A 27,326-nucleotide genomic window follows, 5' to 3' on the forward strand; every position below is an offset into this window, starting at 1 on the left:
GGACATGTATTACAAAGCAATTCTCGCTCTTGTTTATCAACCAACAGTTTACAAAAGTATGCAGACCGTAGTGGGAAGGAAATTAACGCTGGGGTTTTGAGCATTCATCCTTCATTAGATCAAGACTTTAACGCTAAGAATGTCGGTGTTATTTTACTTCCCAGGTTACATTTTGCTTGTGCAAAATCACCTTGATGGGAAAGTGCAAAAAATGCGACTCATGAGTCGTACATAGACGGGGAGGAAGAAGTGCACACTTTTTTTTTATCAACCTTCAGTGAATATAACTTATTGTACTTTACTTCCTATATTATTTCACTGTATGATTATTATCAATTATTTATTCCATAACTAAAATGTCCTTTCGCAATTCTGCGTTGATGTCATAGCTGGAAAACTGTACAAGCAATGACTTTGATAACATGATTATCCCCAAACTTTTTGGAAAAAAACAAAAACTGGGGTATGTTGGAACCAGCTCTGTCCATCCGTCATGCTGTCGCCTCCAAAATGGTTGTGCAGAAATTCACTTCGGTCGTGATGATCACCACATGGCAAGAAGGTCGAAAGCAGTATCATTCTTGATCCCACCTCCTGTTGGGGGGGGGGGGGGTCAAGAGGTCAAATACCATCAAATGAAATTACGGGCACATTTAAAAACATTTCTTAATGAAACTTTGTAAATGCAATCAACATTGGGGATGCATGAAATATAACGATTTTGGGGGGATTTGACCCCCAGTTCAATCCCCAGGGGTGGGAACTTCTCAGGGTCACAGAGGTCAAAACGGGGATAAAATTTAACTCAAACTTTGACATTGGGTCATTCCTGATGGGACATTTTACCATCTTTCATCTCTGATTTAGGTGGGAAGCGTTGGGATATGCAATGGCGCGCCATCAACTTCGCTGTAGTTATTAGTTTGCACGTATAATTTTACAAACTTTTTATTTTGTAAAATTTGATTACATTATTACGAGTGTGTAGGAGACGAGTTATAAAAGTAAAAGAAAATTTATAAATGTTGCCACCAGCTTTGGTGTATTTCAAGACGATGTGTTCAATGCATTCACTCATGTGCGTCTCATTCTCAATGACAGCATCCAATCAAGGAATAATGCTGATAAGAACTGATCGTAGAATGACTGAACGAATGCAAGCAACTTCGCATCAAATGATTTATTTCAGGATGGACAGTGATTCAATAGCATTCTGTAAAAATGTTCGCCTCGCAGTGAATGCTATAACCAGTAATCTGCTGATGACCTGCACTTGCTTTGTGTAAGCAGCTACCTCACTGGTCTTGTGATGTGTGTCGGTGCACTATCCTGTTCAAATATCTTTGTCTCAAGCTGTTAGGGTGAGGGTTAAGGCTCACACCATTTTCCTGGAGGGCGAATATGACCGCCCCTGCCACATTACTGTTCCCCAGTGATAGTGCAAGTCTGCAACACACTTGCCCCGGCCTTTCCAAAAGAGAATGGGCTGGTGATAAAGAACGAGGTAAATCGACTCCAGGTATGATAAAAAAAAAATGAGATAAATCTGTGTCGGAGTGGTGACCCATTCAGGATTGTGCCCAATAGCCCAGGAAACTGCTTCGGCAGCACCAAAGCTCTGTACAGAATATGGTCCCAACGGATGGATGGACTCCAGGTATAGTCACTTGGAGGAATGAAGAGGCTCATCATTATATGTGTGTATGGCATTCAAAATGTTCGACAAACGAAGTATTCACAGGAGTCCAAGAAGTTCCAAGGTAACACATTTTGGAGGATGGTGAAGAGGTTGTGAATTTACCTTTGGCTTGTGTAGTTTACGCTTGATTCTCAGTCCAACTGTAAACCGATGGATTGTGTTTTTTTTGTTTGTTTTTTTTTTGCAGGCAGGGCGTTGAATCACAAAACTCGGGGTCTATCGGCTAGCATTAGTTGCTCGGCCTCAAATATCCTACTGTATCTTTTGTGAAGAAGAGATGAGTTATTCCAGATCAAATTCTAAATTCCTGCCTAAATTGGCTCCAGTCGGAAGTCAGGTCTGGTCAGCTGGCCCGTGAAAGCATACCCCCTCGGCTCACTCTATAAATAATGTAGGATTACATTGTGGCCATTAAATATCTCGTGGTTGTAGAAGTAATCATAGACAGAATTGCGACGAAACTATATAAATGGAATTTTTATTGATGCACATTGTTTTTTTGTCATAAAGCTGGTTTTCAGAACAATTTATTGAACAATAACAGCTATTACTGGGGTATTCGATTGTGTGATTATACATACAATCATACCTCAATGCAAGTTGTGTTACCAATCAAGATCAGGTTACATAGAATGTAATAAAACATTCAGTGTTGTTTACAGCTGTAGAAAAAATAATTCTGGGGTGCAACATGGCAATGATGGGTCATAATGCATCCTCATTTTCTTATTTAAGAAAGTACAGGAGTGTGTGACACCTCATTCCACTCAGTGTAGTCCCATAGAGACTGAGCCCCTGTGTAGATTAATTTCCATTGTGTGTGTGTGTGTGTGTGTGTGTGTGTGTGTGTGTGTGTGTGTGTGTGTGTGTGTGTGTGTGTGTGTGTGTGTGTGTGTGTGTGTGTTATCTCCAATTGCAGGTTTGAGGAGATGGAACGAAGTCCTCCCGAGATTCCAAGTATCCACCTTCGCTTTGGTAAGGGATCACAGTTCATGGAACGAGCTGTGCGACTTTGTTGTTCTCAGTGTTTTGCTCCGAGGGCTCGCTTCAGGATCGCCATCGAACCCCGGACTGCCTCCAATTGTAGTTAGTTTGTGGTAATATTCCCGGGGATGGTTTTCAAAATCTCAGTGAGGTTCTCATTTTTGACTCCTGTTGCTACAACTATCACTGTTGCAATTTTGATGCTCTTCAGCTTCTATGATCTCTTGATCTTATGTTTTGAGGTCCTGGTGCTTTGATATTTTCTTGATTTCTGTATTATTTCAGCCAAAATCGCTGGATCCTGATATCTCAATCAGCAATGCCCTCTTTTCATTTTTGTTGCTGCAAATGATGTCCGGTCGCAAGGCTTTGTTTTCTATGTTCACGCTCAATGGGATCACCAGGTCACACGTGAGCATGCCATCCTTATTTTCACTGATTGCACTTGGTTCGTGTTTCCATGAGTTTTCTGGAATTGCGATGTTGAAATTTTTGCAGATATGCCAATTAATCACTTTGCATACTTTGTTGTGCCGTTGTGTGTAAAGTTGTTCTGATAGTTTTGTGCATCCCGAAAGCAGGTGACTAGTACTTTCTGTTTCTGTCCTGCAGAACCTTCACCTTTCCATCTGGCTCAATCCCACCATCTTTTTAAATCCGTGTGTGTGTGTGTGTGTATGTGTGTGTGTGTGTGTGTGTGTGTGTGTGTGTGTGTGTGTGAGTGTCTCCTCCATAACTCCAAAACTATGACACCTAACGGCTCAAAACTTTGCATATTTACTGAGAGAATAAAAACTGGGTATTTGGATAAATTTAAATACCACTTTTGAAGATGATTAACTCATCTTATGGTGTAAAAACAAAAACAAGGTTGTCTTTTATCCTTGGACAGCCCTCATTTACCTCACAGGGGTCTTAATCTACCATTTTGTTTTGGCCTAATTAAAAATGCCTTGACTGGGAACAGGCCACACAGGCCTTTGGTGTACGTTTGAAGACTGAACAACACATCTTCGATCATTTAATGAAGGTTCTGTTTTGAGGAAACAAAGGCACATTTTGATTACAACTCATGCAGAGGAAACAAGGTAATGGATGTTTTGTTTGCAGAGATTGTGGCAGTGGTCTTATATACACTACCCAATGAAGGTGCATTCTCATCATGGAGGGGAGAAAAAATAATAGTGGTCTTTAATTAAATAAAAATTTTGGTTTTCGCCAAACTTTTCAAGGGTTATAAACAAACTGATGGACATGAACTTCACATATTATGGGAACGTTTGTGGGTACCTTTGCGATTATAGAATATTAATATGGAATAGGCAAAGCCTAGAAGCGAACGTAGAATTCTTATTCCATTCGATGCTGCAATTTCCGGTCACTTCGGCCTGGATTCGGGATCAGCAATCAAATAATGTAAATCACGATTAAAAATTATTTTTTGATGATGCGGGAGATATCTTTATTAAAATCAGTGGAGGAAATATACACCATGTCTGATATTATTTGTGTCTTTCATGTCTCCGACGATGCCTTTATCTCCAGGGACGCATCATTCCCCATGACAAAAAACGGAAGCAAAAGGGTCATAGCCGACGACACGGATTCCAAGTTGCCAAGGTATTGTGTTGTTGTTGTTGTTGTTGTTTTCTATTCTCTCATGTGCACGCGTTGAGTATGAAGCTCACTACGTTCGCTAATATTTAAATTCAATTGGTTAGATTCCCGAAAGACAATTGAAATGACCTTTCAAAGCAGAGGCATTGCCTGGTGTTGACTTAGCAGTTAGGGTGGTGGCTTGGGATCCTAGGGTCCTGAGTTCATGCCCCATTGGCCACTGAATTAACACCAGGGGGTTGACTCAGCCTGTCATCCTTCCGAGGTCAGCGAAATGAGCACCAGTATGCTGGTAATAGGGGCACTGCATCAGCGGCATTTATATATTTATATATGCATTTATATATATGAAACTTTATATATGCAATCAACAGTTAATTTACAAATCAAATACTGTATGTAACGAATTTTTGCATTTGTCCCCCAGGCGATGGGAACTTTGAGTCACGGATAAAAACGGGGGAAACAATTTTAACTCTAAATTTGATATTGGGTCATTCCTGGTGGAACTTTTTGCCATCTTTCAACTTCGCTTCAGGTGGGAAGCGTGGGGATTTGCGATGACGTGCCATCAACTTCAATCCTGTTTTAATTTATATTGCGATATTGACCTCCCGCATGTGAAAATAAGGAATTATAGAAGATTTGGGGGAAATTGGCCCAGGGGGTTGGAAATGTAAACAGAACAAACAATATAGCAGGACATGTATTACACATTTAGTCACGTTTTTAAATATCTACTCGCCTTCTTTCTTGTCATTGAATTTCATTGTGTGCATTGTAATCTCTGAATAACCTGGCTCGCGTCACCGCCTTGACTCTTCGTATGTGTATTTTCTCCCCATTGTGCTGTCGGTAACTTATTATGAGGATATTTAAATTATGTATCAGACTGTACTCCAGACAGACTATACTCATTCCCCAATCTGTACTCCAGAATGAAACACCAGCACAATATGTTATAGTCATTAAAATGATGTTTCCCCTGAAAGACACCCTTTCTCTATTTTTTGCTAAATAATGCTTCCAAAATTTTATGTTATCCAAATCTTCATGTACATCAAATGACATATCATCGTCTTTTAACATTGGAATGTTGGTGACTGCTTAAACGTCTGGATTTTTTTTGTTCATCTCAATAAATAAGGATGTTACTTTTGAAGACTCCGAGCACTACACCTTATTATCATAACAAATGTAACAAAAGTTGGACTGCAAAATTAAAATATCAAACTAACAACACCTGAAAACATATGCTTAAGACCTTTCATTTGCTGGGATCACTTAAACGTTTCTTTTCTTCTTAATTAAAAATTTAACAGTTTCTTTGGCGTTCCAACTCATCAACCTGTCACTCACAATTGTTTTCGATGCAACTCTTGCACTACATCAGCAGGTAATCTTAGTCTTCCGTTCTTCTTCCTTACTTTTATAATTAAGGCACCTCACTGTAAAAACATCACAACGATTTTTATCGACCAGATGAAGGCTCATTGAAGAGTGAGATTCACCATTCTTCAATTTCCTCACTTGGAGTTAACATTCTTCAGCTTTGACCTAATATCGTTTTTAGATCCTCGTGGAGGAACTCTAAGTCTTACTCACGTTGTTGTTCTTCATCTTCTTCTTGTGGACTTTTTTGTTTCACAGCCTCCAGTTTTCATCGAAACTTCCTGAAACTTGGCATATGTATGTAAAAATACGCTGCGCAGACAGTAACCATCTCCGATTGTGAAAATTCCTCCGAGAAAAAAACGTTATGACGTCAAAATATCTCCGCTAATGGAAATCACCTAAAAAATGATCTCCGAAACTAGGCAAGCTTTTTGAATTCTGTTTGTGGGAATCGAACAGAGCATTAGCAGAGATTAATTACCGCACATATGATACATCATTATGACGTCATATCAATTTTTATGACGTCATTCCTATTTTTTGACATTTTTTGTTTCACAACCCAGAATTTTCATCGGATCTTTGTGAATTCTTCCGAGAAAAAAAATTTGACATCATAATATCGCCGCTAATGAAAATCGCCGACACCATTATCTCCGAAACTAGGCAAGCTGTTTGAATTTTGCTTGCGGGAATCAAGCCGGGCATGAGCACAGATAATTTATCGCAAACCTGATACATCACAATAACGTCATATTCGTTTTTTTATGAAATCATCGTTAAGAGGACGAGGATCTCAGCTCATTTGAGCTTGTTTAATCACTCCTTTGGATCATGTCCAATTTGTGATCAAATGAAAGACGACATATAGTGGGGCAACTTAGCTAAATATAGCAGAACAATTGTGCATTTTGTGAGGAAAGCACCAAATTTGGCACACTAGTAGCCAAACATATTATGAACAGATTTGGATATTGGGCCATCTCAACATTTTGATGGCAGTGGAAAATGGCTGCCACAGCCATCAGCGGCTGAATTTGAGATGGTCCAATATCCAAATCTGTTCATAATATAATGGGCTACTAGTGTGCCAAATTTGGTGCTTTCCTCACAAAATGCACAATTGTTATGCGAAGTTGCCCCACTAATACAATGTGCAGCATGTTTATCATGTATATGTTATGTAGTAATGTGAATGATTCATTAAAATAATACGTTTTCATATATACAGAACCATGTATCAGGGTGGGAATAAAGGGAATTTTCTTTTCCTTAAAAAGTATAATATTGTAGAACTAATGGTGGAGTATACTTATAGATTAAACGATTAACACACAAAGTAAATCGACTTGATTTTCAAGCATTTATTTGATTCAATGGATATAAACCAAGTACAGTATTTATCGTATTGTTGCAGCTGCCAGACCATGTTGGTTGCCCGGTTCGAATCCGGTGAGTCCTGTTAAATCAACCATGACTGTCACCTGCCTCAAAGACTTCCTGTCATATCTGTGTCTGACTACCACGTCACGTCTGACGACCCATTGACGTTCCCAAATCAGGCAAAGATCACACCGACAGGTGACCGAGTTACCAATCGGGTCAGTCCGGGCAACCTGTCATGTGACCTGATCTTAAATACCATCAATCTGCCTTTAACAGGGTTTATAAACCATGAGATGAAGCCGCTGGAACAAACAGAATCACTCAGAGACCAAGTGAGCCTGGTGTTGGCTCAGTGGTTAGGGTGGCGGCTTGGGATCCTCGGGTCCTGAGTTCAAGCCCCGTCGGCCGCTGAATTAATTCACCAAGGGGTTGACTCAGCCTGTCATCCTTCCGAAGTCGGCAAAATGGGTACCAGTTACAGTGTGTGTACTGGTAGGGGGGCACTGCATCAGCGACACAGTCACGCTTCAAGGAATGATAGCTACCCCAGTATCTGGAAGCTGCCATTCGACCACCACCAGAGACCAAGTCAGGTCTATAATGTATTTGTTAAACGCACATACATAATGAAGCACTGTTTATTTAAAAAAAAAAAAACCTCTTATCCTAACCAAACCATATGTGTCCACGCACCAAACAAATGATTGGAGATTATTAATTATATAACCTTAAGGCATCATACACGTGATACAGAGACACGGGAAATTCACAACACATAAGAGTTCTTGGGCCAAACCCAGTGAAGTCGCCTCATGGAGGGGGAAATACCATGCATGCGAGAACGGCCCATGCAGGCATCGAGAGGGGGAAGTACACGTCCCGCTGGAGTCGGAGTGGCATCGGTCGGGCGGGGCATGATTTCTCCCTTTGGAGCTTGCTCTCGGGTGCACCTTTTGCTTCGGCGATTCCAGGATTCTCCTTCGCAATCTTGGTGGCCCCCACCTTTATAACTTCACCCGCCAAAATCATTGATGACAGTTTCCCCCCCCCTCCCCTCTCATTCACCATTGGTCCTTCGCCTGGTGGGCAGGGCAAACTCTTCACTACGTATGCTGTGTGTCTGTCTGTCTGTCCCACCCTGATACATGGAAATGCTCCTCAGAGAGAAAAAAAATTCTAAAGTAAGAGATGCTTCAAATTCATCCAAACCGATGGAAAAATAATAATTTTTTTCAATCAATTTTCTTTCTTTGCTGTTAAGAAATATACAACCTCCAATTTTAAGCTCTTTCAACCAGCACAAGAACAGAAAGCTTCCTTTTTACTCTGCGCTCGTGAAGCGGTATGCACGTTTAAGTGATCGGTCACGTATGTACATACGTATGGCATACACGTTTGCATTTTGTTGAAAGCGTGCATCGAAAAGCGTTCAGCAGAGGAAGTTGAAACTTTACCACATGTTACATGACCATGTGATATAAGGGAGGTCAACATAGGTCAAAGGTCAACATCGGCCAATTTTCTAAAATCCTGAATTTTCATCCGATTGACTTGAAATTTGAACAGGATTTTCATAAAAACGACCATCATGTGTCACGTGGTCTAGCAGCCATATTGGATCCAAGTGAAAATCTTTGAAAATCTTCATTGGAGAAACCGCTTAACCGATCAATGCAAAATTTAACAAATTGATCAACTACCCATGGGAAATATGTTTTGATGAAGATGATGTCATTGGTCTGGCAGCCATATTGGATCTAAGTGAAAATCTTTGAAAATCTTCGTTGGAGAAACCGCTTAACCGATCAATGCAAAATTTAACGAATTGATCAACTACCCATGGGAAATATGTTTTGATGAAGATGATGTCATTGGTTTAGCAGCCATGTTGGAACTAAGTGAAAATCTTTGAAAATCTTCGGAGGAGAAACCGCTTAACCGATCAATGCAAAAATTTAACGAATTCATCAACTACCCATGGGAAATATGTTTTGATGAAGATGATGTCATCAGTCTGGCAGCCATATTTGATCAAAGAAAAAAAAACCCTGAAAAAAAACAACAGTTTCCGCTAGTCATATTCAATGCATCAACAGAATTGTCATTTGTTTAGGATTCCAGTGATAGCTCATCTTCTCTTTGCAAAGGACACCGTGGGATCTTTAACATCCACCAAGTAATTCCAGCAAACGGGACATCCAGTTTAACGTCCATCCTGGTGACAACAGCACACACATCGATGAATAACCCTGCCTGCAAAACATCAGGATTACAATTTATAGCTGGGTCGAGGTTCAAACCTAGGTGAGACAGCTCTGAAGCAAGTGTGCATACCTCTAGGCTATCCTAGCAGCACCGTAGCTAGCTCAAAATGGACCTTTAATGAGAAGAGGTTTTTTTTCCGAAAAGTTTGCTTTTATTGAAAGTGCAGCATCAGCCTGGAATAAAAAAAAACATTGAATGTTTTTTTTTTTTGTTTTATTTTAAAGAATACTTAATTCATTATACAAAGCAATTATATCACTCGTTTCTTTCCCTGCTGGGATCATCTTTGCGGAAAGTGATCTCGGTGTGCATTTACCTGTGGTACCAACCGTCCATTCGAGGAAGTCAAAGATGAGTAAGAAAGCATTTAGTCCTGCATTGAAATATTGAGTATTATAACTGATGGAAATGAAACATGAGGGGAAATATAAAAAGGAAAACGTAGACTAACTTGAATGATAATTTCATGCTGAATAATGGCTTTTTCAAACAGATTATGAGTATTATGACAGCTCAATTATTCAAGTGTGATTATAATTTTGATGTTTAAAAATCAAACTGCAGTGTGACTTAAACTCTAATGAAATGGCCATCTTTGAGGAGAGACGTTGAATAACATTTTTGGTTGTATAAGCAACTGCAGCTGCCATTGTTAGCTCTTTCAGCCAATGAAAGATGATCTCTCTTGTGATTTTAAATTGTGTTAAATCACAGCTGACAAGCAATATTATTCTCATGTCACCAAACTGTCATCTTGTTGTGAGCATGCAAGGCCTTTGCCACTGGCTGGCAGGAGCCCTCAGGAAAAGGAAAGATGACTACTGCTTGACCCTAACCTCAGGCAGTGCATTCACTCACTGTCTTTTTGAGATCATGTCCTGGACATCAAATGTTATTGCAGACCCATCAAGATCTCTGGCAAAAGGCACATCCATCAGTTTGAATTTCGCTTTGAACATCATCGCCCTATATTGTACTCTCAGTTTGTGGTCATATCTGGAGTAAAAAGCTGTGGTTGAGATCATTTCTCGTGATCAACTCACTCACCTGCCACACTCACAGTCGGCAAGTGATGACCCTATGGTCTTTCTCTTTGCCAAAGCTGACCAGACAGAAACCATTTCTGACCTTTTCCGAATCTTACCACCCACAGCAGGAGTTACACGTCACCCTTTCTGACAGACTAAGCCGCGGCCTGTCTCCGCAGTCATTCATTCTCTTACTGTTACTTTGACCTTAACCTGCATAAAGCAGGAGTACAGTGCGTCAATTTAAAAGATGGTTTTAATACACTGATTACTCCGTTATTGATTGGATGTACACACTGCAGTTCAAGTGCTTCTGTGACCCACTGGTCATGAGCTTCTGCCTTTAACTAAATCACCACTTCACTATGCTCCCAACGCCAGCTCCCTGAACGCCTGGCATTTTGATCTTATTGATCAAATGCACTTTGGCTTCCATGAAGTTGAGTATTACAAAGAACACTCCATCAGTTTCATCATGTGAAATGTTTAAATCCGCTCCGCGATCAAGGCCCTTTATCTCCATGCAGGCGGTAACTCATTATAAAGTTATTATACGAATATGCATGTCATGGAGCATTAAATAATTAAATGCAGTAATTGCCAAAGCTCACTATATGGATGAATATTATGAAAACGTGAACAAATAATAATAATAGTAATAATAATAAAGCTGCCTGTGATTGTGTCATATTTTAGGGTTATCTCATTGTCTTGAAATTATTTCACGAAATTTTTTGCAAAATAAAAAATTTAAATTGCTAAATTTCATTGCTGTGCGCCACAATTCTGTAGCACTCAGAGTGTGATCATTGAAGTCAATTTTTAATGCGTGGAAACAATCTTGGGATTCTATCAGAATGGAATGGAAGAAACAAATTCATCTTTCCATCAACAAAACGAAAAGATATTTGCCTTTGCATTGCTTTGAAGCTTCTGATAGTTTTGGACTCAACTGAATATTCATTATTTGAAAAAACCGGAACAATAAAATCTGAAAGCTTATCTTGTTTGTGGATTTGACGTAATTCATGATCACTCTTTTTGTTTAATTACGAGCGGGGTATGCTTGCACCTTGTAAGCAATAATGAACCATGTTTCCCCATTGTCTCAGGTCACTCACCTGTGTTTGATTTTTTTCATTTATTTGTATTTTCATTTTTGGACACTTTCCGACAGTTCTATGATTTTTTTTTTCTGTTGTATCGGCTTCGATGTCCGTTGGCACACAAAATTACCGTGCTTCCCTTCCCCATTGTCTCGGGTCGCTCACCTGCATTTCTTTTTTTTTCATTTATTTATATTCTCATTGCCAGTTGTTTTCCGACGGTACTGTGATTTTTCTTGGGGTATTGGCTTTGATGTCCATCGGCAAGCAAAATTTTAGCTTTCTACGTCACCCAGAAGGTACCCATCTTTAATATCAGTGAGTCAGTGGTTAGAATGAGCTTTATGTTTATTTATGATGAATTTAGCTTCAACATTTTACCTATTTCATAGCACTTAAAAGGGAATGACAGAATATCTTAGGGGTATGCACACTCGCCTCTGAGCTGTCTAGCGTGAGTTTGAATCCCAACCTCGGTATAGACTGTCATCCTGGTGATTTGCAGGCTCGGTGATGCATGAGCTTGTGCAATGTCCATCAGAAGAATGATAAGCTGGAGGGCCTGTATCCCAGCAATGGTTATTAAACGTTCGAGATGCAATGGTTTCTGTCATGATGAGTCAGTGAGCTATCGCCAACACCCTGGTTAAATTCCAAATTCCTGCCGAAAACTGGAGTTAGCATTTGGCCTTGTTTTCTTCGACATCTCTCGAGACGAGTTCAAACTTGTTGCTCTCTCAGAATGTGGTTGTTGTCTGGACAGCAGTCTTACAATGCATACAAATTCACGTTCCTTATTTATTCACGTGTCACATCTGAACAGCCATCTTCAGCTAAGTAAAGGCAACCGTAAGTACTTGAAATTTTTCAAAAAGTATCCATGATAGGAGAGGGAAATTTGATTAAGAGAATTTTGAAGCAATCTATCTACAAGGAATGGTTCAAGATAAATGTGGACTTTATATGCCTCCTGTGGTGTTTGGTTGGCATGGATTTGTCCCCCCCACATGGGAAGACCTTCTCCTGGACAGGCCGTCACTGTGGTGCAGAGGACGTGGATGTATGTCCCTCCAGTGGTGGAAAGAGCGTGGCAATATGTGGGAGAGAGAATTGAGCATTCACAGGGTGTTGCTGAGATCGCTCAGTTGGCAGAGCACTGGTATGATTCGTCGAAATGTGCTGGGTTCAACTCCTGGTCTGAAGGCTTAATTTTCCCACATATCCAAAACCAAAACTATCTGAAAATAAAATAGTACAGCGTTTGATGAAAGCAATTTCTCAAGGTATGTCCTTTATACTCATACCTGCTTATCCCAGTATGACTCAATGCCCTCTGTAAATAAATATTTTGGACGGTTAAACAGATAATTCATAACAGCTGATGTGACGACTTCTTCATTCATAAACCTAATGCCACCCAGATGTTATTTTTTTGAGTGCAAGTGCACAAAACAAACAAGGTAATGAGTTTGGACTTTACGGGGGATGATTTAAAACTTCACAACCCATACCCACAACGGAGTACTTGTTAAATTTGCCTTGTGAGGTCGATTATTTTAACTTGAAGGAGCCAATTAGTACAACTGCAGAGCAGGAAACTTTCAGACCTGTTGAGCAGCTATACGAGTTGGTGGTGCCTTCAGATTTGAAAATGTTTCTCTGCCACTACAAGCAGTCTTTTGTGAGTCTGATGAGGACCTTATCATGCAGTAAATGAGTGGAAACACTTGGGCAACATATCTGGCTGTTTATGTTTATGTATTGTCTTGATTTGTTTTGTAACAAGTTACTTGTAGTAAAGTGCATTGATGATTTTTCCCACAATGAAGAAAATTCACCATAAAACGAGACTTTCAAAATGATGCAATCGGTCCTGGAATGCTCTGCACACATGCACAGAAATGCCAGGCAACGGTGGCCATTGTGCATGCTAACATATACATCGTGCATGTGAGAGAAGGATTGTCACCTAAAATAGCTCACAAATCTTCTAAAAGTAGCCAAAAAAATACTTGGAAAATTACAGGAGAAAATGCCGTAGGCCTCAGCACAACAAAAGAGTTGGAGAGCTTTCTTAGCTCACTGACTGGGCTGAGATCTTACAGCTGCCCGTATTGCAGACTCCTGATGATGTGGAACCGTGCAATACACAAATAACAGGACAGACACATGTGAGTACAACCCTCGATGGTTTCTGGCAGTGAGTGGATTTTCAACCTTGTGGGAGTACCTCCTGTGAACGTGGCAGGCTTGGTGATTTATTTAATGGATGTCTGCAATTGAAAAGATGATGCTGTGCATCATTACCAACAAAGTAATGGTTACCAACTCTTCGACAAAGGACATCTTCAGGATGTAAAAATCACTTGTGACAGCGATTATTCACATGAGAGTGAGATGTACTTGGCACATTTCCGTGGTTTGGGTGCTTCTTAACACCAAAATGAAGGTCGTGTCTGGGGCTTGTGAATGCTCAGGTAGGTAACTTTCAAAAGGATGACAAGGTCAGCTCAGGCATGGGAGCATGCGCCGGAGCAGCCCGTCGCTGCGTCCACTTTCTGCTGGTACTCCAGGGGCCTCCGTCTGGCCAACCCCAGGCAGATGCCTGTCCCATCCCCATCTCCTTGAGATCCTGATCAACCTGCTGATTCTAGGAGGAACGGGGTCCTCCACGAGGAATGAGGCCCATTGGCCTCCTCCACTCATGAGGCTCCCTTGCTGAACGAATCTGGTGAGCAGGAAAAGCACCAGGAAAATGAGTCACATGTCCAGACAGCCACAACGGATGCTCATGGACTATGCAGGTAACAAATTTCATTTGAATCTCTCAGCAACCGCTCATTGGACACAAAGTGCGACCAGCAATAGCCAAGGATTCTCTGAAGAGACCTGGTACCAAAGGAATTAAGTCTCCTTCTCAGATCACAGTTCAGAGTCCAAGTCTCACATCTATAGAGCAAGAATGGAAGCACCAAGGACCTGAAGACTTGGACTTTCATCCTCCTGCACAGGTACCGGCAGTGCTACACCTCATGATCCAGTGAACCATGACTCCCCAGGCCTGACCCAGACATCTGTTGACCTCTGGCTAATAGCCAGCAGAGACATGAATATCACTGCCAAGAGAAGTGAATCTCTCATCAACCTCAACATCCTCACAACAAACAGATGCAGACAGGATAGCAGCATCCAAGGTGTCATTGGAAGCCTGGATCTTAGTTTTGACCAAGGAAAGCAGTAATCCCAGGGGCTCCGACTCCTCATTCAGCACCTTGATGGCCCCCAAAAGGATATCTGGCGTCTCTGAAAAGATGACTGCATCATCTGCGAAATCAACGTCAGAGATCCTGACATTCCCAAACGATGCACCACAGCTTGATCTCTCCGACATCCTCCCCAGAATCCAGTCAATATAAGTGCTGAAAAGTGTGGAAACCAGAACACACCTCCGACGAACTCCAGTAACAACTTGAAATAAGTCAGAGATGGTATCATCAAATGGCACAGCACTCTCAGCACCAAAATACAGTTCAAACATCAGATTGATCAGTTTTGGTGGCACCTAAGGAAGACCAAAAATCCTCCAGAGGGCATCCGGATTCACTGAATCGAACGCTTTACAGAGACCAACACAGGCAGCAAGCAGCCCCTGCCGAAACTCTCGTTTGCATTCGGTGAGGACCTGAAGAGCAAGGATACCGTCGATCGTTGACCTATTTGGTGTAAAGCCTGACTGCTCTAGACGCTTGTGCTCAAGCAGATGGGAGCGAACCCTATCAATAATTATTTGATCAAAGACTTTGCCCGGCACTGAGAGCAGCGTCAACCCTCGGTAGTTGTTGCAATCGAGGCGACCCCCCTTCCCTTTCCAGAGAGGGACAACAAGACCCCTCTTCCAGTCAGTTGGGATGATGCCTGTGTTTCACGCAGAGCACAGAACTGCATGAATTGACATGAGTACAGCATTTCCACCAGCCTTGAGAAGTTCAGCATGGATGCCACAGATCCTTGGAGCTTTACGCCATTTCAACTGGTTCACCACAGGCTGTATTCCCACAAACGAAGGTGGACCACAGTTGATTATAGGGTTACCAATAGGTATAGTAACACCCCTGACATCCAACTCGACAGCTAGTGGATCAGCCTTGGTACAGCCACTCAAAGTAACCGGCCCAGCGGGCCTTCAGACTCCTCTGTCAAGAGCCTACAACCCTCCTCATAACTGCAGCACACTGGGGACGGGCTTGGAGGAATGCAATGCGTGAATTCTCCTGTAAGCAGTACATGAATCACTTGACAACAGGTGACTCTCTACCTCCTCACAGATTCTTCACACATGTCTCATTGTCGACTCTTTTGTTCACGTTTCTGTTTTATGCCTCAGCTCCCTGAACAGCTCAGCTCTGTCATTCAGCCTGGCCCTGCGACTCTGGGCAATGGTATTCAATGTCCCTTGAGAGACAAAATTCTTTTTCGCCCTCCGGTGAGTTCCAAAAAATCTACTGGCAACATCAAGGACGGTGGTCTTGAAGGCACTCCACAACTCTTCAGGATCCCCCAAAGTACCCAGACCCCCAAAATCTCCACCCAGCCTGTTTGCAAACTCCTCAGCTACCCTCTCACCCTTGAGCTTGCTAACATCCAGCCTAGACTGGGATGGTACCATTCTCCTGGATCTAAGCTGCAAGTTCAGAGTTGCTACAACAAGCCTGTGGTCAGTATTGAGGAACTGAGCACTCCGGTCGACCCTGCACTTCTCGATCATCCTCCAGCGACCATCAACGAGCACATGGTCAATCTCCTTTGCCACACCACCAGCGTTGGAATACCAAGTCCAGTGATGAGCCTGTGGGTGCAGAAACTATGAACCAGCCACCCTTAGTCCATGACTTCTTGCAAAGTCAAGGAACTTAGTGCTATTCTGATTCACAGGTCCAGACCCATGGAGACCAACACACACCTCATAACCATCCCTATCAGTTCCAGTCGATGCAATGAAATCCCCCAAGACTAGAAGAATATCTCGCCTGGGGCACTGATCAACCACAGACTTGAGCGTGGCATACAGTGCATCCTTCATTGTGAGATCACTCACCTCAGTTGGAGCATAGACAGAGACCAGGGAAATGCCACCCAAGGAGTGACAAATCCGTAGTTTCATAATATGCTCGTTGACCTTGACCAGTGTTACCTCAATTATCATTGGAGTCAGCTTATTGGGCACAACTACAGCAACTCCTTGGGTATGGTAACAATCAGAGTGATCAGAACAATAGTAGGTGAAACCACCCACCACGATCTCACTGCAATCCAGTCGTTGAACCTTCGAGAGTGCTGTTTTACTGATGTCCAAACGCTTGAGCTCAGATGATAACAGAGACAGGTGATCATCCTCTCTTCGGGATAGGACAATCCAGCCACTCACCTGAAGGGACCGCCTCAGGATAACCCCAAGGAGACCACCATATGGTGGACGACACCTCAGCACCACCCCAATCCCCCGGGTCCCGAAGGCTTTGCCCCAGCCCCGACATCTGGTGAGCTGCCCTGTGCAGGGCAGCTGCACAGGAGGTACTCCCATGGAGTGGGTTTTCAGATTATTATTATTTTTAATGCTTTTGGTAAGTTTTGCGGAATGAAGAGTTTTACGTTGCACGGAGTGCAAATCCTGCCACCAACCTCCTAATATATAGTAACCCAACTGCAGGAGGACGTCCGCAGACATAGTTTGGCTTGAGATATGGATGGCCGTTGGCTCACAAGGAGCTCCTCCACCCTTTGACAGGTTTTGTTTTTCATCCTGCTGGGTGTCCATATCATACACCCTCCTCACCATGACACTTGGTGGGGGAGACGGTTTAGTCGCCGACAACCAGATCATGAAACAGGTTTACATGGTACCTGTTGCAAGGCACAGATCTCATCTGATCTGACCTGACAACCATTATATTTACTATAAATTATGTTGGGCAGGGGGTGGAGGGAGTAAGAGCTGTGATGGCTGTTATAAAAATGTTAAAAATAATTTTTTGACTTGCAGAATTTTCCCGAGCAACAACAGGTTAAAAGTTCCACGACTGGCAGAGGTGAGTTGCTGCAAACGTGCTCACAGTGCATGTGCGAAAGACCTCGTTTGCATTCATACGCCATTCATACGCCATACGCCACTGTGAATGTCCCAAAACACATGATTACAAAACCATTCCATTTTTTGATGGAAGGGAGTAATACAATGTCTCCCACTCCATGGTGAGTCACTTTGATTCTGGTTTGAAATGAAGGATCCACGTCTCATCACATGTCACAATATTCTTCAGGAAATCATCTCCTTCCTCTGGTGGCATTTCAGGAGCTTTGTGTTTCATGGCCACATGAGTTGCATTTTTGACCTAAATGAGGTAATTTTGTATTCTCCTTGCACTAACCTGATCAAATTTCAGGTAGGAATGATCTGTGATTGTTTTCACATTTCTAACAATGACATTCTCCCTCAATTTCAAGGGTAATAACTTTGCTACTGGTTCCAGGTTTCAGCAACTTTGCCTCCGGTTCAAGGTTTGCAGCCCAGGGACATCCTGGTCAGCAGCTGTTCCTTCCAATTCTGCCATGTTAAGTTCCCCGGATCAGAAACATTAGTGTTTTATTATGCCTCTGCTGACAAAGTCGTGGGAGGCATGTTTTTGGGTTGTCCGTCCATCCGTCCGTCCGTGTGTCCGTCAGTCTGTGATAGGTTTTCGTTACCGTGATAACTTAAGAGCGGCTGAAGGGATCCAAGTCAAACTTGGTGTAAGAATGTATATTTATGCAAAGATAAACTGATTAGATTTTGGAATCAAGAGGTCAAACGTTAAAGGTCAGAGTCATGTAAGGTAAAAATTCTGTTACCATGCTAACTTGTGAACCAGTGAATGGATTTTCACCAAACTTGACGCAAGAATGTAGAATGATGTACTGTTGAACTGATTAGATTTTGGAATCAAGAGGTCAAAGGTTAAAGGTCAGAGTCATGTAAGGTAAAAATTCTGTTACCATGCTAACTTGTGAACCAGTGAATGGATTTTCACCAAACTTGATACAAGTATGTAGAATGATGTACTGTTGAACTGATTAGATTTTGCGGTTAAGAGATCGAGGGTCAGAGGTCATGTTCGGTAAAAAGTCTGTTACCGCAATAACTTAAGAACGGCTGAAGGGATCAAAGTCAAACTTCGTACAAGTATGTATAATGATGCAAAGATAAACTCATTATATTTTGGGGGTCAAGAGGTCAAGGGTCAGAGGTCATGTTCAGTAAACAAAATTCTGTTTCCACACTAACTTGTGAACCAGTGATTGCATTTTGACCAAACTTGATACAAGTATGTATAATGATGTAAAGATGAACTCCTTATATTTTGGGGTCAAGAGGTCAAAGGTCAGAGTTCATATCAGGTAAAAATGTGATTCTTGAGAACAGCTGAAGGGATTAAAATCAAACTTGTTACAAGTATGTATTATGATGTAATAATGTGGGCAGAGGTAAATCAGTTGACGTTGTGACATCGAAGAGTACCATTCCAGTTTTAATTCCTGTTTTGCTGGTCATTTTTTGGTCAATTTTTCTGTCCCAAGCCGTATCTTCTTGTGTTGTATCATGTTGAATCATCAAGTTTGTGTCGTGGGTAAGGTCAGGCCTATTGGTGATGGTCGTGTTGCGCTTCTCCATCTGTTTATTGGCTCATTTTCACAACATTTATCCCAGGCTTTGTTACTTCTGATCCCTCAGGTCAATCCATTTCCCCTCTTTGCTCAAAAATACAAATAACATAAGACTCTTCATCACTCGAACCCGCCTTCCCACCTAAAAAAAGGTTATCCAGTCTGGGAATCCTGAGGCTTCCATTTTTCAGAGTTTGTTTGTGTCCGACAATAATTTCCCCTTCACGCCAATTCATGGTGTCAAACTCCTCCATGTCAGCACCCTCTTCCCCATCTGCTCCCCCCTCATTTCACCCCTTCTCAGCTTCTACCTCATCCTGCCCCCTCTCCCCCCCCACCCCTGCTTCCCCCTCCTGGCATCGCCTCCTCTCCTTCCTCCTTTCCACATCCCTCTTCCCTATCAGCAGCTCTTCCTTACGTGTCCCGAGCTATGTGGACCTCAATCATCCAAAGCTCTAATCCGACATCATCAATGACCTCATCTCAGATCATCAATTTGGATTCAGACCACGTCACTCAACGTTTGACATGCTGCTTCAACTCTCCCAACAATGGTGGAAGCACTCAATATCAGACATGAGATTAGGGCCGTCTCTCTGAATATATCTCGAGTTTCAATACAGTCTGACATTCCGCCTCGCTCTCCAAACTAACTGCCTCTGGCATCCAAGACCAACTCCACTCTTGATTTACTGACTTTCTCCATTCTCAAAACCAGCATGTGGCTCTCAACAGAATCCTTTCGGCTCCTCTCACTATCAAGGCTGAAGTACCCCAAGGCAGCGTTCTCGGCCCTGTGTTCTATTCCTAATCTTCATCAACAGGGGCTTGAACTCAAGACCCGAGGATATTAAGCCAGCCACTTTAACTGTTGAGCCAACACCAGGATTTTTTCTCAGCTTGATACTGTGGAAATCAAGGCCTTTAAGATCATTGGAATCTCTCGTGATGAAGTTGAGTCTATGGGCCTATCACTTTGCCATCACCAGCAGGTCAGTGGTCTCTCTGTCTTGTTCCACCCCCTTTCTGGTCTTGCACCCTCTGCCCTCTCCATGCTTTGTCCCCCCAAGGTATCTGCAGGATGCATAGGGTCCACCAGAAACCCCCCTTCTCGTGAAATTGCCAAAATCCAGAGCCACGGCTCACCTCCACTCATTTATTCCTCTTTTTTTCCCACCTGTGGAAGAAACTTCCACATCCTCTTCAATCTCATTCTTCCCTCCAGGGCTTCAAGGCAGCTGTTCCTCCATCCAAAACCATGATCTTTTATATTCCCTTTAAACCACCCTCCCCAAATTTTGCTTCTGTATCCATCTTGTGCATCCCTTGTGATCTCCCCGACCCCTAACTATCAGAATAACTCGAAGCTTAAAACAAAATAGCTTACATTTCAGTGGAAGATTGCCATAGAATGGTGTTTTTTTTTCATAAAGAAGGAAAAACATTGACTGAAATAGCTCGCATCACTCGATTTTCAATACTTGAGCAATACTTGAACATAATATCCTTAAGGAATTTAATGAAGACGAGCATTTAATTGACAAAATAACTGGCAGAAGGTTCAGGTGTCATTGTCCACCCGCCAACAATATGAGGGTCACTTTTGTAATCAGGACTTAAAGGATGTGGTGCAGCACAAAAACCTCTATTAAGAAAGCGCAACAAGACTAAAAAGCTAAAATATGCACAACAACACTGAAATTGGACTACACAGCAATGTTCTGAAGTTCTTTTGACAGACGAGTCAAAGTTTCAGTTATTTGGATATAATCAAAGACAGTATGTGAGATGAGGAACAACTGAAACTTATGGAAAGCCTTGCTTGAAGCTAACAATTAGGCAAGAAAGAGGTTCAATTCAAGTTCGGGGGTGAATATCCTCAAGTGGTGTTGGAAAATTGATGGTGCATTGACTGCAGCAAAGTACAAACAAATTTTAATCTACTTGGCTATGCCCCTAGCTGTCAGACTAATTCGTTCAAACTTCAACTTTCAACAAGATGATGATCCAAAACACCTACCTGGAATGATTAAAACATCTTAGGATGCGCGCGAAGCGAAAAGCGGGGTGAAGCAATTGGTTCACTTTGTCTGTCTGTCTACAGATATCAGTCTATGATCGAGGAACAACTTAATTTAAATTGAATGTTATATTTTGAACACTGTCGAACATGAATCGGAACATGAATCATAACAGGAACCTGCAGTTTAGCAGGAATTTGGTTATAAATTTGACAAGTTGTACGCAATGTCGTCCTGAATGTGCATGTGCAGGGAGGAGTAAGGTAATTTTTTTTGAGTCTGGCTAACTGTCTGGCTAGCTCTTCGTTATGCATTTTAAAATCAACAACTATTGAATAAATAATTGCTTGTTGAGAATAAATGATCTCAGCTCAGCGAAAAACACACACCTTTGTTATCATGTTTGGCTTTCCTTCCCCCCCCCCCTTTTTTCCCTTTAAAAAGACAAATTCTTAGCAGAAACAGCCAAGTGGTTTCCAAAGGGAGAACTTCATAGTATGACCATGGATTTTGGTACAGTACATGTTTTTGTCTGACCATGAGCTTTGCCTTAGGGCCAATGTTCATGTGTATTAGTTTGACAAGCTTTTGTTGACCATGTACATTGGTGTTTGAACCGAAGTGCATGTTCACTTTGTTATAATTTTTTTCAACCTTTTTCTGTAATAAGGCAGCTCTCAACAGAGATGAAGGCCAGTAAGCCAGAAACACATCTGTTGATTGATTCCCCTCCCAAGGGGTTGGCTGTTATTCTAAAGCCGAAGGGGGCTGCCAAACAAGGCTTCGAAAGCCTATGGGGGCTGGCTAATACTGTAGGTGATAGTGTTGAAGCTGACACTGTTTATAGCAGTGGTCAGTTCTGTCTTACAAAGATGGAAGCTAAAGTGGGAAGTTCGATTTGAGTGTGTGTGTGTGTGTGTGTGTGTGTGTGTGTGTGTGTGTGTGTGTGTGTGTGTGTGTGTGTGTGTGTGTGTGTGTGTGTGTGTGTGTGTGTGTTTGTGTGTGTGTGTGTGTGTTTTGTTGATTGTTATCTCCATAATTTGGGTTGCAGAAGGTGGAATAGTCCTCCGAGGATTCAAAGTATCCACCTTCATTTCAGTGAACGATTGTGATTCATGGCCTAAGTTGTGTTGTTCTCAGAGTTTTGTCCCGATGGCTCTTTTCAGGATTGTCTTCGAGCTCTGGACAGCCTCCAACTGTAGTTTGTTTGTGGTCATATTCTCAGGGATGTTTTTTAAGATCTGTGTGAGGTTCTTCTTTATCATTCCCATTGCTCAAATTACCACTGGTACAATTTCAGTGCTCTTCGGCTTCCAAGATCTTTTCACTTCATTCTTGAGGTCTTGGCATTTGGTCATTTTCTTGATTTCTGTGTTATTTAGACCAAAATCACTGGGTACTGAAACCTCACTTAACAACGTTTTATTTCCCTTTTTGTACCTGAGTACTATTCTAGTACTAGTCCGGTTGCAGTGCCATTGTTTTCCATGTTCACGCTGGATGGGATCATCAGGTTGTACGTGAGCATTACTTCCTTGTTTTCAATGATTATTTTTGGCTCATGTTTCTATAAGTTTTGTGGAACTGGGATATTGAAGTTTTCACAGACATACCTTGTTATACCTTTTTGTGTACAACTGTTATGATATGAGTTTTTTACATCCCGAAAGGAGGTGGCTCGTGCTTTCTGTTTCTACCTTGCAGAATCTACACTTGTCTGACTCAGTCCTGCCATTGTTTTAAAGCCATTCGTGTCGTGTCCTTAGTCTTGGCCATTTATAATGATTCGTTCTCCATCTCAATTGAGCTGACCTCTTCTTAGCCATTCCTGTGATCCTTCTTTGTCTATCCCCAAGGTGTCCAAGTTTTTTTTTTAATTTCCCTGCTCTTTTGTCTTTCTCCCAATTGTCACGATATATCTGTTGCTATTGCATGTTGAATTTATATTTTGTCTTTTTTGCAATCGTTGGGGCTGCATTTGTGGACATTTCGGTTTGGTGTGACACATCTTCGCACCTGTTTTTGGAAGTTTTTGTTCATGGTGAGTGAGAGATACCTTTTCTGGCTTGTGTTCATTCTTGTGTACAAATTGTGTTCGATGGTCTGTTGAACTTTTCACATACTCTGCTAATCCTACAGCCGCCGCTCTGTGCACGTGATTGAGTTTCATGAGGCCAACGCCTCCTCCTTTCCTTAGCAGGTGCATTCTCAGGATTCACTGATTTTTGCGGACCATTTTGTGGATAGTGAGGAGATGCCTTGTCCTGATGTCTAGTTTTCTGATTTCCGCATGTGGCCAGTTTACTATTCTGCAGCTGTGTTGGAACAATGGTACTGCTCGATGCTTTATGGCTTTGATTTTGTTCCTTGGAGAGAGGTATGTTTTCAGGATCAGCCTCGTTCTACGCAGGTCTTCTTTGGTAATTGTTTTGTGCTTTTCTTATTACATATTTGGTGGTCCTCTTGTACTCCAAGGTATTTGTAAGATGCTTCATTGTCTAGCTCCTGAAGCGTTCTATCGAAATCGATCTTTATGTCGTCCGTTTTTGTTGGTCTACCTTGTTTGAATGTGCACTTGGCTCACTATCTTGGCCAAATTCCATTTGGATGTTTTCAGAGTCCCGTTCCACTAATTTCAGTTGTTCTGCCAATTTTTTGCCATTCAGTGCAAAGAGTTTTAAATCATCCATGTACAGTGGATGTGTCAGCTTTCTTGTTTATTTGGACAATATTTTATTGGTTGTTAGGATGTATCCATATCTTTGCTCATTCATGAGGTTTCTTAGTGGATTCAGAGTAAGGCAAAACAGGAGGGGGAAAAAGGCAGCCTCCTTGGCAGATCTAGTGTCATATCGTCACTCCTGGTATTTCAATGTTTCTTTCCGAGTCCTGCAGGATTAGTGTGGTATTCCATAGATAAATGGCTTTCTCACTCTGCTTGATTATTTTGGGATTTATCTTGTGCAGTTGCATGCACTTTGTCATCCAGGATTGTGGGACACTGTCAAAAGCTTTTTTCTGTGATAGTCAATCCAGGCTGTGGACAATTTGGTTCTTCTGGTGTTGCAGTTTTCGATTGTGACCTTGTTTAGTCGTAAGTGTTCTATTGTTCCATAGCATCCTCTGTTTCATCCCTTTTGTTCTGCTTCTCGGCCTCCTTGTTGTGTTAGGTGGTGGTAGATCGTTTCTGTGATGATTCTTGTTAAAAGTTTGTACATTGTTGGTCAACAGGCTATTACCTGGTATTTGTGAAGTTGTTGGGTTTCTTCAGATTTTGGGATGAGGAAGGTGTTCCCTTCTGTAAGCCATTCAACCATTTCCTGATCCACTTGGATAAGATCATTGAATGCTCGGGTGTAGTGAATGTGGAGAGCATCAAATTGCTTTAACCAGAAGTTTGGGATTCTATCTGGGCCAGGGCTTTTGAAGTTTGCCATCTTTGCAAGTTGTTGTCATCAATTATTATTGATAATAATTAATATTACATCAACTTTTCTGAATCAATTATTACTGGGGGCATTTCCTCAAGATGTTCGTTCTTCTCCTCCAAGTTTCAGATCCATTCCGCTTCCTTATTGTGTTATTTTTGATCTTCATAAATTCCTTTCCAGAATTGCTCCAGTTCATCTTTCTCAGAAGGGGATGACGCATTCTGCTTCTGATTCCCTTGTTAATGGGAGAATATTTTCAGGTTGTTTTCAAACGTATGGCCATCTTTTCTCCTGTTGATAGCCTCGTCATAGTTTCTTTTTTCTGCTATCATTTCTATTTTCAGTTTGGTTTTAGACTGGACAGGGGTGAGATCATGGCGAGTGATTAAATCTACTATTAGTCTGGTCACCATGATGGTTACCATCCCCAAGGAGTTGCTATAGCTGTGTCCAATAAGCTAATTCCAATGATAATTGAAGTAACACCAGTCAACGAGTGTATTATGGGACGAAGGATTCATCACTCCTTGGGTGTCGTTTCCCTGGTCTCTGTATAAGGTCTGATTGAAGCAAGTGGTCAGACTGTGAAGGAGGCATTCTATGCCACATGCGAGTCTGTGGTTAATCATTGCCCCAGGTGAGGTACTCTTACAGTCTTGGAGGATTTCACTGCATTGACTGGAACTGATGGGACGGTTATGAGACATGTGTTGGTCTCCATGCATCTGGAACTGTGAACCAGAATGGCATGAAGTTTATTGAGACTTTGCAAGAAGTCATGGACTTTGAGGGTGGCTGGTTCATGGTTTCAGCGCCCATAGGCTCATCGCTGGACTTGGTATTCCAAAATTGGTCGTGGCAAAGGTGATTGACCATGTGCTCATTGATGGTCACTGGAGGATGATCCAGAACTGCAGGGTCTACCAGAGTGCAGAGTTCCTCAATACTGACCATAGGCTTGTTGTAACAACTTTGAAGCTGTGGCTTAAATCTGGAAGAATGGTACTATCCCAGCCTAGGCTGGATGTTGGCGAGTGCCAGCCACCAAAACTGATCAACCTAATGTCTCAACTATACTCTGCTACTGAGAGTGCTGTGAGATGTGGTGGTTCCATCTCTGACTTATTTCCAGTTGTTACTGGAGTTCGTCAGGGGTGTGCGCTGGCCCCCACACTTTTCAGCACTTGTATGGACTGGATTGTGGTTACGATGCCAGAGAGATCAAGCTGCATTGCATCGTTTGGTAATGTCAAGATCTCTGACCTTGATTTCACAGATGGTGCAGTTATCTTTCTGGAGACTCTGGATATCCTTTTGGGGGCCCTCGAGGTGCTGAATGAGGAGTCGGAGTCACGAGGATTACGGGTTTCCTGGGTCAAAACTAAGATCCAGGCTTTCAGTGACGTCTTGGATGCTGCTATCTTGTCTGTACCTGTTTGTGGTGAGGATGTTGAGGTCACGGAGAGACTCACTAACCGTGGCAGTGATATACATCTCTCTGCTGGCTGTGAACCAGAGGTCCATAGATGTCTGGGTTTGGCCTGAAGAGTTATGTATTTCGTGGATCATGGTGTGTGACGCTGTCAGTATTTGTACAAGAGGATGAAAATCTGAGTCTTCGGGTCCTTGGTGCTTCCACTATTGCTGTACGAATGTGAGACTTGGATTATGACCAGGGATCTGACTTCATGCCTTTGGAACCAGGTCTCTTCAAAGCATGCTTGGCTATCACTGGTCAGACTTTGTGTCCACTGAACGGTTGCTGAGAGAGAATCAAATGAGCTTTGTTACCTGCCTAGTCCGTGATCGTCAGCTGCGGCTGTATGGACATGTGGCTCGTTTTCCTGATGCTGATCCTGCTCACCAGATTCTCTCAGTGAGGGAGCCTCGTGAGTGGAGGAAGTCAACGGACCCACCACGTGCCGTGTGTTTGCAGCAGGTTGATCAGCATCTTAAGGAGATGGTGATGGGCCAGGCATCTGCCTGGGGGATGGTCAGACGGAGACTCCTGGAGTACCAGCAGAAAGTGGACGCAGTGACACGCTGCTCCTCCGCATGCTCCCATACCTGACGTGATTACCTTTTTATGTCTTTGTGTTCAATTTTTTTATTTGTTTTTTTTATTTTTGGGATTCTGCTCTAGTTTTGAGTTTTGATTTCCGCTGTGTGTGTGTGTGTGTGTGTGTGTGTGTGTGTGTGTGTGTGTGTGTGTGTGTGTGTGTGTGTACGTGTGTGTGTGTGTGTGTGTGTGTGTGTGTGTGTGTACGTGTGTGTGTGTACGTGTGTGTGTGTGTGTGTGTGTGTGTGTACATGTGTGTGTGTGTGTGTGTGTGTGTGTGTGTGTGTGTGTGTGTGCGTGTGCGTGCACGCGCACAATCTTGTTTTCATTCAATTGCTATCAAGTTTATTTTTGTGCATCCATCGCTGTTGTAAGGTACTCGGTCAGATGTTTGAGCCCAATCTTCCCAATTTGTTCCATCAAGAAGCATATGCAAGTATATATTGGTATAAGGTGAAGCATGCGATACATCTTTGGGCTGTTAAGACAGTTTAAAGGTTTGCGCATGCATCATTGAACTGTCTAGCATGTGTTTGAACATCGATCTAGCCATAAACTGTCACAGTGGTGTTTCGCATGCATGACGATGCATCACTCTATAATCTATGTGCTGTCCATTACAAAGATTTTAAGCCGG

Source organism: Eptatretus burgeri, chromosome 11 (assembly GCF_056783735.1).
Source record: "Eptatretus burgeri isolate ZD-2024b chromosome 11, Ebu_testis_v1, whole genome shotgun sequence".
In the NCBI taxonomy this organism is placed as follows: domain Eukaryota; kingdom Metazoa; phylum Chordata; class Myxini; order Myxiniformes; family Myxinidae; genus Eptatretus; species Eptatretus burgeri.